The 13,421-nt window shown below is 45.7% G+C and overlaps 1 protein-coding gene across 2 annotated transcripts in view; it reads right to left on the minus strand.

Annotated features, from left to right (window-relative positions):
• LOC137656612 (RNA polymerase II-associated protein 1) overlaps positions 1-13,421 on the minus strand; it is a 203,917-nt gene that overhangs the window by 15,592 nt on the left and 174,904 nt on the right. The gene's annotated exons all lie outside the window — the stretch shown is intronic.

The following is a 13,421-nucleotide window of genomic DNA, read 5'->3' on the forward strand; positions in this document are numbered from 1 at the left end:
TGCATCTTAAGCAGGAATACCTGTAGTCTAGGCTGAATTCCAAGAGCTTCCTGGAAGATGGATGGAATGGAAACTGAAAGTACCCGTCCTTCCGATCCAGGGCCTAAGGAGTCCTGTCGCCTCGTTACCAGTCTGATCGATTCTGCTGTTCCACGCTGGAGGAAGTTTGTTCGACAAACTTGATCAGAGCTGAGAGGTCGACTACGGAATTCCAGTCTCAGATACTTTCCTACGAGAAAGGATCGACTGAAGAAGCCAGGGGGTGAAGCCGTCGAAGATCCTATGGAGGACCTTCTCCTAAGGCATGGATCATTCTGCCCAAACGGGCAAAGTCTTGCCGACCCTATGGCATAGAGGTTCAGTGATACTGAATTCGCTGACAGAGACTGCAGGCGCGATATCCTTGGCTGATCACGGAGATCGTGCAGGAATCGGCATCGGAAGCTGTTATCCGGATGAGTAACCTTAGGCATCCTCCCAGCGTGAAACCTGCAAGGGGGGGTTGCCAATCCTAGAGTTCGTGAACTCTGCTGCTCCCTCTAGGATTATGCCCCCCCAGGAAAGCCTCCCGTGCTACCTGTTCCTGACAGGAGGGGACTGCTATTGGACACCTTGTCTCAGTTGTCGTAGACGGTCCGAAACTTAGGCCGACGAGGCTGAAAGAAAGAGGCGCTGGAGCCCTGCAGGGTCTGGAAGAAAGCGCCTTGGAGGAGTGAAAACGAAAGTCGACTTCCTCCGCACAACCGCTGTCTATGTCTCTGTCCTTGGGCACAAACAAGCTCTTCCCAAGGATGGAAGGGTGTCTACCTCTGTCCAGACTCCTTCAAGGTGGAGAGCAGTACCGGTGAATGCTACTCCGACCCCGCCATCCTATTCTGGATCAACCAGTAGCCAGGAGACCCGAAGAGGGAGCGAGTCCAGTGCTCCTTCTCGGACTGTGGGGAAGAAGAAGAAGAAGAGCAAGAAGGCAAAGCCCAGGAAGTCAAGAACTGAGGAGTATCATAGGGCTTTAAACACCAGGCCTTCGGTGTAGAAGATGGGGCTACATCGAAGGAGGGTGTGAGTGCTAGGGTGCATGCTCCTAGTATTCCGGCGGCAGCCTCGGAAATCTCGATTTCCAAGGTTACCCCTCAACCTGAAAAAGTCATTGCACCTCCAATGGTTCTTTCAGGGTTGGCCTGTGATAACCTGTCCTCGACACAGTCCAGAGCTTCTCCAACTGACTCCTCCAGGGAGAAAGCAGAAACTGAGGCTGTATTGAAAACCCTTCGTAGGGTTAACCTGGCGCAGTTGGCTCCTGTACCACTCATGGTTGTCCCAGTGACCATGTCTGAGTTTCCATCGGGAGCGTTGGATGCTCTCATTGACTCCGGAGCTGAGGTCAACCTCCTGTCATCGAGAGTAGTACAGGATTACCAGCTGCAGATGGTACCCAACACCATTGGACTGAAGGGTTTAGGGCAAACAGGACCTAAGACCCTAGGTACTGTACTGTTGACCCCTATACTGCATGGAATGACATTCGCCCCGGGTGTGTTCCATGTAGTGCCTTCAGGAACTATGGCTGAGCACGTAGTGCTTGGTTACCAGTTCTTGAAAGCAAATGGGGTGATAGTTGACGGAGCCCGAAATCGGCTGAGCGTTGGCAGTACTCCCCAAGAGCCTCTTTGGGAGTATTATGTCCCAATACGTGGAGCCTGTTGTCAGCAAGTGCTTTATGCACTTGATGTCCACGCAACCGATTCAATGAAGATTGCCAGTATTGAGCCAGTACTTGTTCCAGTTGGTGTTAACTTTCCTAAGGGACTTGACACGTCTTTTAGGTGCCCTGCTTGTCCGACCAACTGTTGGCCGGAAATGTATTATGATGGCGACATCATAACCCCCGGTCTGTCAAGGAAAGTTACAGCAATTCCTGGCATCCTCGAACTGAAAGATGCAAAAGCCTCAGTTTTAATCAAGGGTTCATCTGAAGAAACTGCCAAGATCAAGAAGGGCGATCTCTTGGGGAAAGTGTTCACCATGGTAATGGTGGATGCTCCTCTATCCTGCCTGATAGCGCAGGAGTGTGACCTGACTCCTGAACCGAGAGTATTGGAAGAGATAGACAATCTGTCTATCTCCGACGAACTGGACTCTTCTCAGAAGGACCAGTTTTGTCAAATGCTTCGACGTCATCTTCCAGTCATCAGTACTGGTGATGATGATGTGGGAGAGTGCTCAAGCACACCAATACGCATCCACCTGTATGACGAGACGCCCATTTATCAGAGAGTTCGACGGTTTGCCAAACCCGTCGCTGATGCCATCGAGGAACAGTGCAAGGAGTTGCATGAACTGGGTATTATTGAACCCAGCATCTCTCCTTGGTCTTCACCCATTGTTCCAGTCCGAAAAAAGGACAATAGTATACGGTTGTGTGTGGACTACCGTAGACTGAATAAGGTGACTGTCTCTGATAAGTTCCCGATGCCTAACATGGCCGACTCTGTATTTGGACTTCAAGGAGTCAAATACTTTACAACCCTTGACCTGGTTCGTGGATACTACCAGTTACCGTTGGCAGAGGACAGTAAGGAATACATGGCTTTCTCTACTGCCTTTGGACACTGGCAGTTCAGACGCTTATCGTTTGGACTGAAAAATGCACCTGCAGTGTTCCAGAGAGAAATGCAGAGTATTCTCCAAGAGTTCCCGAAAGCCAAGGTGGTTGTCTACATTGACGACATATTGATACTTGGGTCTTCTTTCGAGGAACACCTGAAACTGGTAGAACGAGTTTTGGCTACTCTCCAGAAGCACGGACTCAAGATAAAACTCGGGAAGTGTTCTTGGGTTCAAGCCGAGGTCCAGTATCTTGGTCATCTGGTTGGACGTTCTGGTATGCGTAAGCTACCAGAATACATCCAGAAAGTGGAAGACTTCCCTAAACCGACCACTGTGCGTGAGCTATGGGGATTCCTGGGACTGGTCAACTTCCAAAGGAAGTTTATCCCCATGTGCTCACAGATAGCCAAACCATTATCTGCGAAGACTGGAGGACGAAAATCTCAAGGAACTAGGAAACTGAAGTGGACTGCAGAAATGGACAGTGCCTTTGTGCGCTTGAAGGAACTGATCAAAGAGGACATTATGTTGTCATACCCTGACTACTCCGCTGATGCTAAACCCTTGGAGTTGTTTGTTGACGCTTCGGGTGAAGGTGCTGGTGCTTGTCTGTGCCAGGAGTCCTTGGAGCATCCAGGGGAGCGTCGGGTGATAGCGTACGACTCCATGACTTTCCTTGACTGCGAGACCCGTTACTCTACTATTGAGCGTGAGTTGGCTGCTCTGCGATGGGGAGTGAAAACCTTCAGGGCCTTCCTTTATGGTCAGTTCTTCTTGATCCATTCTGATCACCGTCCCCTGATGTACCTTCATGACATGAAGATGGTGGACAGTCGTCTAGCACGGACACTGGAGGACCTGTCCGAATTTAACTTTATTGTTAATTACTGTCCAGGAGATCAGAATGCCGCTGCTGACTGGTTATCCCGCTGGCCCGCATTGACTGACTATCTGTTAGATACTGAACCCAGCACTCCGAAGTTGCCTACTAGACTGGCCTTGTATAAGGAGGTTCGTGGTGGTCCAGATTCTCTCATCGAATCCTTGGAGCTAGTCGTGAACTGCTGGACAGAAGGGTCAGGTGTCGCACCCGACTCTCCGCTGAAGGGAGCCAAGCTCCGGGATGCCTTAGTTCAGCATTTTCTGAAAGACGCCGGTCGACTAGGCTTCAAACTGGACAAGACCAGCAGGAACAGGATCAAGGCAATGAGATTTCCAGGTACAGTCCCAGCTCTGGAGTTGCTATTGGCAGCATCAAAGTTATTGAACCTGGAAATCTGGGTCCATTGGGGTCCCACTTGTCCCGTAGTCTATCGTGATCCATCCGTAACTGAGCCTCAGTGTGTGCATCTTCAGTGTCTGTCTGGAGTGCATTTTAATCCTCTGATTGAGCTCCGCAATTACGTCCCTCCAACGGACGTGATTCTGGGCCATAAGGCGGAGGTAAAATCTCGTGTTCGTGACGCTGAGGGCTTGATCACTGATGATCAGGAAGCGCCGGAGGATTGTCCTGTAATCCAGTACGTGACAGAAAAGGCACCTCGTCAGTCCAGTTGTACCCATGTGTCTCAACACTCGGCAGTAGGTATAGTAATGATGCAGGAGACCTTATTTTGTGCTCTTGTTGATACAGGAGCACAGGTTTGTCTAGTAAGTGAGTCTGTACTGAGCCAACTTGGCATAGAGTACCAGGTACTGTCAGGAGAACAGCTAGAGGGGTTGACTGGTTTCTGCACCAGCATTCTAGGCTACGTCCAGTTAGAGGTGAAGTGTCCTTCTGGGTGGGGGCTACCGCTGTTTAACTATGCGGTGGTAGCTGCCAAAGACATTAACTTTTGTTATGTTCTTGGTAGGAATATACTGGACGCAGCCTACCTGACACTGGATTCACCCCAAGAACAGTTGGTGTATGAGCACACTACTGTTCTTCAGTTGTCTCCCAAGGTACTCTCAGTCTCCTCCCTGCATACCGAGACCACTGTTATGAAGGTAACTGATCCTGAATCTGATCAGGGAGTGTTCTCCGGAAATGCTCTTCTGTCCTTTAGTCAGGTGTCCAAGATCCAAGGAGATCATCGACAGATTCAATCTGTTATTAAGATGATCTACTCTGGGGTTCCTGCATCTCGAGTTCCACGCTCCTGTCTACCCTATAGAAGATGTTGGTCAAACCTGGAAGTTCACCAGGGTTTGCTAGTGAAGCGGAACCCAGACGGCTCAGTAGTCCCAGTAGTCACCTTCAATGTCCTGATTGACCTAGTTGCCAAGACACACCTCCAGAATGCTCACTGGGGGATCGGGAAAATGATTGCAATGCTCCGTCGACTCGTCTGGCACAGATCTTAAATTAATGTAATCAGAGATATGTGCCGGACGTGTTGGGAATGTCAGACTTGTAAGGTCTCAAGGGAGATGGTTGTCCCTCCGACCTTGAAAATAGTGACCTCTTCTCCCTTTGAATTGGTTGCTATGCATCTTGTGAGTCTCCCAACAACCAGTACTGGTTTTATTGGGTGTCTGATGGTAGTCGACCATTATTCCAAGTGGGTAACGGCAGTACCCATAAGGAATAAGAAGAGCAGTACGATATGCCAGGCGCTTGAAGACCGAGTTTTTCCTGTTATTCCTCGTGTTCCAGTCCGGATATTGACTGATAACGGCCCTGAGTTTATTTCCCAGGAATTTACTGAGTTGTTGGAGCGGTATAATGTTGTACATGTGAAAACAACTCCGTATAAACCCTCTAGTAACGGTGCAGTGGAGCGAGTGAATCGTACCATTGGTGAGTTACTGAGGGTGATTTCTGGGGAATCTCGGAAATGGGACCAGTTCTTATCCCGAGCAGTTCTCAGCTACAACCATTCCCACCACACTGAGATTGGCTGTACACCAGCTGAGAACATACTGAAGGGTGCTCACGATGTTGATAGTATCCCGTTGCTATCAGCAGAAACGAGAGACCCATGGGCGGAAGGACATCCTCGGTACAAACCGTTTAAAAAGGGTTCTCTGGTGCTTAAGAAGGTGCACCTGTTGGGACACCTTCTGACGAACAAGCTCATCCCTAGGTTTGAGGGGGTATTCCGTGTTACTAAGGTACACGAGAATAAGGTCACCTATGAGCTGCAGAGACTGCCTGATGGTGAACTGGTAAAAGCTCACCATATCCAGTTAAAGGCCTGGTTTGAACCTCCAGTTTATCTTAGGAGGCACTTTCTCTGGTATCCGAAGGGTCCTGATCCTGTTACAGAGACTCTGAGTAGTCCAGAACTCATGGATGACAGTCCTGTTTCTTCTGAAGTCTCTGAGAGTTCTAGTTCTAGTAGTGATGGCGACTCCTATGGGGTAGCTGCAGTAGTGGCGTCCTACCTTCTGTCTCGAGATTGTAACAAGTCCTGACGACAGAGGAAAAGTCACCATCCTACTAGGGCTACTACTCAGCCTAAGCCCATTCTTAAGCCAGCTAGGACTTACGAGAGAAAGAAAGCACTGGATGCTTGGTTATATCCTCCGGAAAATTGTGATGAGACTCCTGTGTTAAAGCCTGAATCGTTTCGAGATCATTTGGTCCTCCAACTATGGGAGAACAGCCCCACTGGAATGTGTAAAACCCCTATTTTGTCTCCCGAGTCAGTGGTTCACTGTCCTGTTCCTGAATTGCCAACGCCCCAGTTCTTAGCTTCTTCTTTCCAAGAGGAAGGTATCGTTCATCCTCCGGGGAGTTGGGAATTCTGGGAAGTTTCCAGTATTCCATTATTGGAACTACCTTCTGGTGTTTCCAAGAGTTCCAGTCCAGATGGTCAAGACCTGCTACTTTAGAAAGCCGTTTCTAAATCGGCAGTGTCTAATTATCCTGATAGTGACTTTCTTGGTTTATTGCCACCCGATTGTGACGACCGACTGTCGCCTGAAAATCCCACCTTTAGTGGATTTAGTCCCCCATGGACTAGGTCAAAGGGTCCCGTTCTTGACCTACCTTTAGTTCAGTCTCGAGTCCTGGAGTGGAGACCTCGTCTCACTGACCAGACGAATATTATAGAGAGGGAACCATCCTCCATTCCTAAGTCACCTCAGAATTTAAACCCTTTCCTACATTCTGATGGTGGATTAAAACACCGGTCAGAGCTCGAGGCTGAAGTGGCACAGTCAGGTATATCAAACCTGAACGTTACAGCACTGTTTGGGTCGCCCGAAATACAAAGTTGCCCCGAGTCATCGCCTGATTTTTCGGGATTTTTATTGTCCTCTTCTGAGTCTACGGATTCTGTCTCTGGTTTACCTCAAAGTATGTCGATCACCCGCAGATACCAACTGTTATGTGAGGTTATCGACCAATTAAAGACACCCAGCCTGTATCTGGAGAGTCGCCGGCTTAGCCTGTCTCCTGTGCTGCGAGAAATTAATATGGCTCGCCAGCAGATTGCTGAATCCCGGCGCATGTCCCGAGACAGAATTTTGAGACTCAGAAGAAGAACTATAAATCTCCCACGGAATTAATCTTGGTACAGTTTTTAAAGAAAGTTTTGATAGTAATTACCCTTTTTTGTTCTTATTAGTTACATTTTAATTCCCACATTGGGTATCTGAAAGGCTGGGAAAGGGACACGTGGTGTGAGGAAATCTTTATTTAGTCACGGTTTCTGTAACTGTTGTATTTATTGTTGTACTGTAAATCGACTTTGACCGTGACAGTTATAATAAATTCAGTAAATTGCTTTTATCCGGTAACACCTGTAGTCCAAAATCAATGAGTTTTGTATGTTTTTTAAATTGATTTTGGACTGCAATGGATGTAATTTTTTTTCCCTTGTTAGATCCTGAATGTATACCTGTAATACTGATTGTTTTCTGTATGATATGGAAATTGTTATATTGTATATTATTGAAGCATTGTTGGGAAGAATAGACAATAATCTAACTTTTTATTTGTAAGTACTGGATCTCCATTGTGTTTAAAAGGTTGTCTATTCCTATTGCTTTTTGTTAAGTCATGAGTCTGTGGAAAAAAATGTATTGTACCTAGTGTAAATTTATGTAATTTGATATGTAACTTAAGGAAGGGATGATGAATTAAATCTCTAGTTGATCATCCTACCTTTTTACTGAATTTTTTTTGCAAGGTTAATTTTCTGTTTCCACTTGAATGTACAGAGTTTGTGTGGGGTGTTGCTGTCAGTTACAAGGCATTTTTTGGATGGGCTTGAGGGCTAATGGGGGGGAATGCAATATATAAGGGTTTGTGACTGAGAAAACTTTAGTGGTTTGTGTGTGTATGAAATATATTTGATTTTATTTTTTCCTTTTGTATCCCTCAAGCCCCCCTTTTTCCAAAAATGTCTTAATGTGTTATTGTTCTTTTCCAGGTATTGACAGCAGCCCCTACACTCAGTAGGGAGTGTAAGGGAGAGCAAATTTAGAATATTTCCTGTTATCAGTCTGTACTAGTCTGTGATGCTGTTCTATATCCATACCTTGTAACTAGAAGTAAGCTACTGTGTTGCTATATGAGAGTGTGTCATGAACATTAAATAGTTAACATGAGCTATTTGGCATATCTGGTCAGAGGCCCAAGAAGTGAATTTCGATGTTAGGAAGAGGGTGACTTTTGAGTTTAGTGTGAATTCAGACTTAGTCAAAACCCCTTCCAAGATTGAGAGATTTCAAATGTGCTGTTGACAAACTTTTCGTGACATTGTAATGGTGGGCCTGCAGAGACCTGTACGACATAGTATGCAGCTGTACTTTTCAGAAATTAGGACTGTTTAAGTGACTTTGCATCCCAATGGTGGACGGGAGATTGATGGGAACAGTATTGATTTAGGGAAAATTGTGGTACTGTATTTTTCACCGTTATATGTTCTTTATAGATGGCATACTGGTACTTGCCCAAATAGATACACGGTTAGAAGTGCCCCTGGTTATACTTGAATTGTATAGGAACACTTATGAGTGTCCCCCCAGTGGAAATCTTGTTTGTGTAATGGGTTTATTTTGTTACCCGGATGCTGAAGTTTTACGAAAGGGATGCTAATTTTTCCTTTGATTATTTATTCTAATTGATATACTGTAATATTATTCCTATTAGTTTTTCCAAATAAACATTTTTTTTGTTTTTATGTATACAGCCTTTAATTTTAGAAAACTCCCACCACGGCTCCCCTACTCAGCCACTGTTTTTTAATCTTTCAAATAACTTATGATAATCCCTTTCACCTAATGTTCTTATACTTATGATCAGCAAGCTGGAGAAGCAAAGGTTTAAGTCAGGATCTAGCTGGGTCCCCTTGCCCATTATAAATCAAGGGGTGGTGCCCAGTGCTTTGAACTGTTACTTAGGTTTTTGGGTATTCCACCGTTGTATGTTTGTTGTGTGGTGAACATCGGTTTGTGGTCGGCATTCGGATACTAGGCAGTTTGGGTGCTACCTTTGGCCACAGTCCGCAAACCACTACAGCGTGGAAGCCTGTGCGTAGAAGAAGAGTCCTTGTCCAAGACCTGAACCAAAGTTCTAGATCGCGAACGTGGGCGCACAGGGCGCGTAACAGGAACAGCAGAGATGATCATCATGAGAGCGCTGGCGAACAGGAGAGCGCTAGCAATCAGGAAAGCGCTGATGAGCAGGAGAGCGCCTGTGCGCTAACACTGAGCAGGAGCAGGAGAGCGCCTGTGCGCTAACACTGAGCAGGAGAGAACACAACAGAAGGGCGCGCAGGGGAACCCTGACACGCAAGGGAAGAACCCCCGTGGGAGGCAACCCTTTGCCCCGAAGGGATCGTAGTCCGTCGGGAGACTGATGTCCGTCGGAAGACCGTTGTCTGTCCGTCGGGAGACTGATGTCCGTCGGAAGACTGATGTCCGTCGGAAGACCGTTGTCCGTCGGGAAGACCGTTGCCCGTCGGAAGACGAGGTCAGACTGCTGCCATCTGCACCAGGGGCGGAAGATCAAGAAGAAGGAGCTGTAGGCTGCATACGGAGATTCAAAAAGGCGCCTCTTAGCACCCTTATAGGGAGATGGGAGGCCCTTACGACGTAGCGGACGCTGAGCCTTACGGCGAAGGAGGCCAACAGCAACAACAGCAGAAGAGTCCTCCAAAGAGGAGTCTCTATGAGTGTACTCTCTCACGAACGAAAGAGAAACACTTCATAGAAGAGATGGGTCAGCCAGTGACCTAAAAGGAGCAATCCTCCGAAGAGGGGATCCTGCAGTTGCCCAGCCCCTTGAGCGTAACTGCAGGTGCGACCGCTCAGCACCAAGAGCATAGTCGCACGAAAAAAAGGCAAGAGAAGAACCCCCCGAAAGGGGAAAAACTCAAGCCTGGACAGGAAAAACTTCCCTCGGAAGGAAAGTTACCCACCCAAGGAGGCGAGCCTCCTGAGTGTTCTAAAATGAACTGGAGAGCTGTCAATCGTCACGGGAGTACTTTCAGAAGAAGGAGACACGCCTCTGACGAAGATCTATAGGGGAGGCAGCAACAGCCGAATCCCCAGGCCTCAACAAGACAGCTCACTCCGTTGTCACATTACAGAAACGAACTAGATCGGTAACTAAAAAATAAAACAAAAATCATTAGTTAACATTCATTCCCCCGGGAAGGCTTCAAAGAGGAATCCCGAGGGAAAGGAACACAAGAATTACACAACAGGCACGTGCCCTCACAACCACTTACACTCATGGAGGGAGAGCTGTAACCAAAACAGAATTATAACAATTATAATTATGTAATTTAAAAATGAATGAACACTAAAGAAAGAACGAAAACCCGAAAGGAATCGTTCTACAAAGCTGAAAAATCAACAAATACAATTAGATTCATAAAGTAATTGAGACAAAACGTACGGCGTAGCAACCCCCCCGGGAAGGAAGCTACAAGGCGTAGTAAGAAACGTAGTAAAAGGGTGAACGACCTCGAGAGAGAGAGATAGAGAGAAAGACCGAAGTCAAACTCGATCGCGACCCATGAAATTACACCATGGTGGCCTAACTGCCGAGGGCTTCACGGAGATATCGTACACTACACACACAAGCACAAACTCTGAAAAGGAAACTTACTGATTTCTATACTCAAATATATAAATAAACATGAGAAAATGTTCACATATATATTGAGTAAAAGAAAAGTAAGTGATTAAGTAAAGACAAAACAAACAATGGCTGCCAAGCGAGGACAAAGACAGAGACGTCTGTCCATGTCCGAGCCAAAAGTGAAAGTGAAGCAATTCACCTGTGTGTGAGGGGGGGAGGGGTAGCTAGCTACCACTCCCCTACCCCCCTGCTAACTAGCGCGGGGGTAATACACCCTCGTTAAATTCTAATGACTCGCCATTTCAGCTACGCTAAAAGGTAAACCCAATGTAAATAGCGTGGTTTGTATTTCGGTTACGGAACAAATAAAATTTATTACTGATCATCGTTCACCAAGGCTTTAGGAAGGCTAGGCTTGACTTATGACCGTTAGGTAAGGCTTAGATTAGTATAGGGTTTCAGTTTACGAAATTTTCAGATTACTGTACAATATTTTTTATGGAGCCAATTATGAGTAGAGGAATATCAGTACCTCATTCTTAGAGGGAACAATTAATATCATCAAGTTGTGAAAGGTATGCATACATCTATCATTCAAAGTTCAAACATTTGAGAGAGTGCACCTCACCATACACTAAAAAATTAATAACTTTCTTTAATATTATAGACAAAAAAGTAAAAAAATCAAGATAATTAGGGGAGTTAACAGGCTTATAGCCCATCTCACTTTACCAGTCAGACATAACTCCATCTGGACTGATAAATGTGAGTGAAAGTACACCATGATCAGGTGATTGCTTCAGTAATTTGCCAAAAAATAAATCCTTAGCCTTTGAGACATCGCTCAACAACATCCTGTACTTACACCGAGTATCTTGAATATTATCCAACATAAAATTGGATTATCCATCCAGACTAAAAAGGAAAATATCTTCCAAACATGTAAAAAAGAAAGGATTACCCAAAGACATAATTAGGTAAAATATTTAAAAAGAAATTTGTATTTTTTTTATATATATACAAACAAGTCCTTTAAAATAGGGGGGATGTCTTCAGCTGAGCTAGAAAAGTTGCTGAATTTGTTAACTAGGTAATCATCAAAGAGTGATGGTGCAAGAAGTCTCTGTTGAAGACTTCACTTTTGCCCTTCAGTTCAGGGCTGAGAATGGTGACTGAGGTGGGAAGTAGAGCTATGAAAAATACAAATTAATTTTAAAATTTGTTATTTGTTCCTATGCATATACAACCTTTTGTCCTCTAAAATAGGGAGACTAACTAATTGGAGAGAGGGAGGCACCCTGAGCCAAACAGGTAGTTTCTCTTTCTTTCCTGAAAACGTCAAGTCTACCCAGTTGAGTATGGAAGCAAAGGAGATGACTCAAAAACCCATTATCTGTCCATCATAGGAATGAATAAGCTGAAAGGGCCAGAACTATACACAAAGATTGTTACATGGTCAAAGGAGGAGTTCCTCTCTCCGAAGGGGAGAGCAGACCGGAATGATATCCCTCGATTATGATAATCAATGGGTTGGTATATACATTCTATATTCTGTCATTCTTACCCTCATCAAGGGAGGATGGGTGGTAAGTGCAGCTTACCAGTATCAAGTCAGATCCAGCAAGTAATGGTATGGCAGCTTCATACCCATGAGAAGGGAAGGAAAGATGAAGGAGAAAAGCCAGTCTTTCTACCTTTCATTCCAGACTTGCATCTATGCTTTACAATAGACGAGGTGTTTCCTGTGCTGTGTAGAAGCTGGGCTATACCCTATGGATCATCTCCTGAAACCAGAGAGAGAGACAATGATCCTTGACATCTCATTTTTCATTCTGCCAGTGGTAGGGAAGAGGCACTGACCATCAAGCCTGAAGTGTCGGGCTACTCCAGTCCTCATCGGATAGTACCACAGAGAACTCACAGAACACAAAACCATCTCCTCTCAATTGCCATCCATTGCTTTACATAGAGAGGGAATATAGATGTAAAACATGGGGTCATGCACCGAACAATACTAGGTTTGGATGCAAACTTCGGCTCAAACTCAAAAGAGACCTGCCAACCCTCAGCAGAGGTCACTAAAAAAAGAGACCGTGCAACTTGCCTACCATCTTCGCTGATACTAAGGTTTTTCAAAAATACAGTCTTAAGAGTTAGATCTCTGTCTGACAACATTCTCAAAGGCTCAAGCAGGGTATGCTCAAGAGCCTTGAGAACCAAAGTCCCATCCCATTCTAGGGCTGAGGCCCCAGGGTGAGCAAAACTGCTCAGTACTCCTTATGAGCATAGAGAACTCCACAAGATGGAGAGGTCTATACCCTTCAGTCAAAAGACCATACTCAAGGCTGAGTAGTAGCTTTTGACAGATGCAACTGATAAGCACTTCTTTTGGCGAAGGAAGACAAAAAAATCTGTGGTCTGCACTAGAAATGCTCTGATGGAGAAGTATGGCCCACTTCTCTGGTAGACAGCTGCAGTGGACCTTCGGAGATATACAGACATCTCATCTGCGGTGCCTTGCAAAAAACCTTTTGCTCAAAGATACTGGATTGTCTCCACAGGTTAATTTCCAGCAACCTTACAGATTGGTAGGATCTCTGAAGATTTGACTGACAGAGAAATGTGGACCACAGGGGTAGGTCTAATTTCTTGTGGACCTCAGGCATAATCAACATTCGGTTGATCAGCATGCGGATCAAACTGAATCAAGGAAAGGTGAAGTTGTTCAAATAATCCCATAGATACTGGAAAACTTTAGCGAACAATACCCACCAGTCTGAACTATGGGAGC

Source organism: Palaemon carinicauda, chromosome 1, assembly GCF_036898095.1.
Source record: "Palaemon carinicauda isolate YSFRI2023 chromosome 1, ASM3689809v2, whole genome shotgun sequence".
Taxonomy (NCBI): domain Eukaryota; kingdom Metazoa; phylum Arthropoda; class Malacostraca; order Decapoda; family Palaemonidae; genus Palaemon; species Palaemon carinicauda.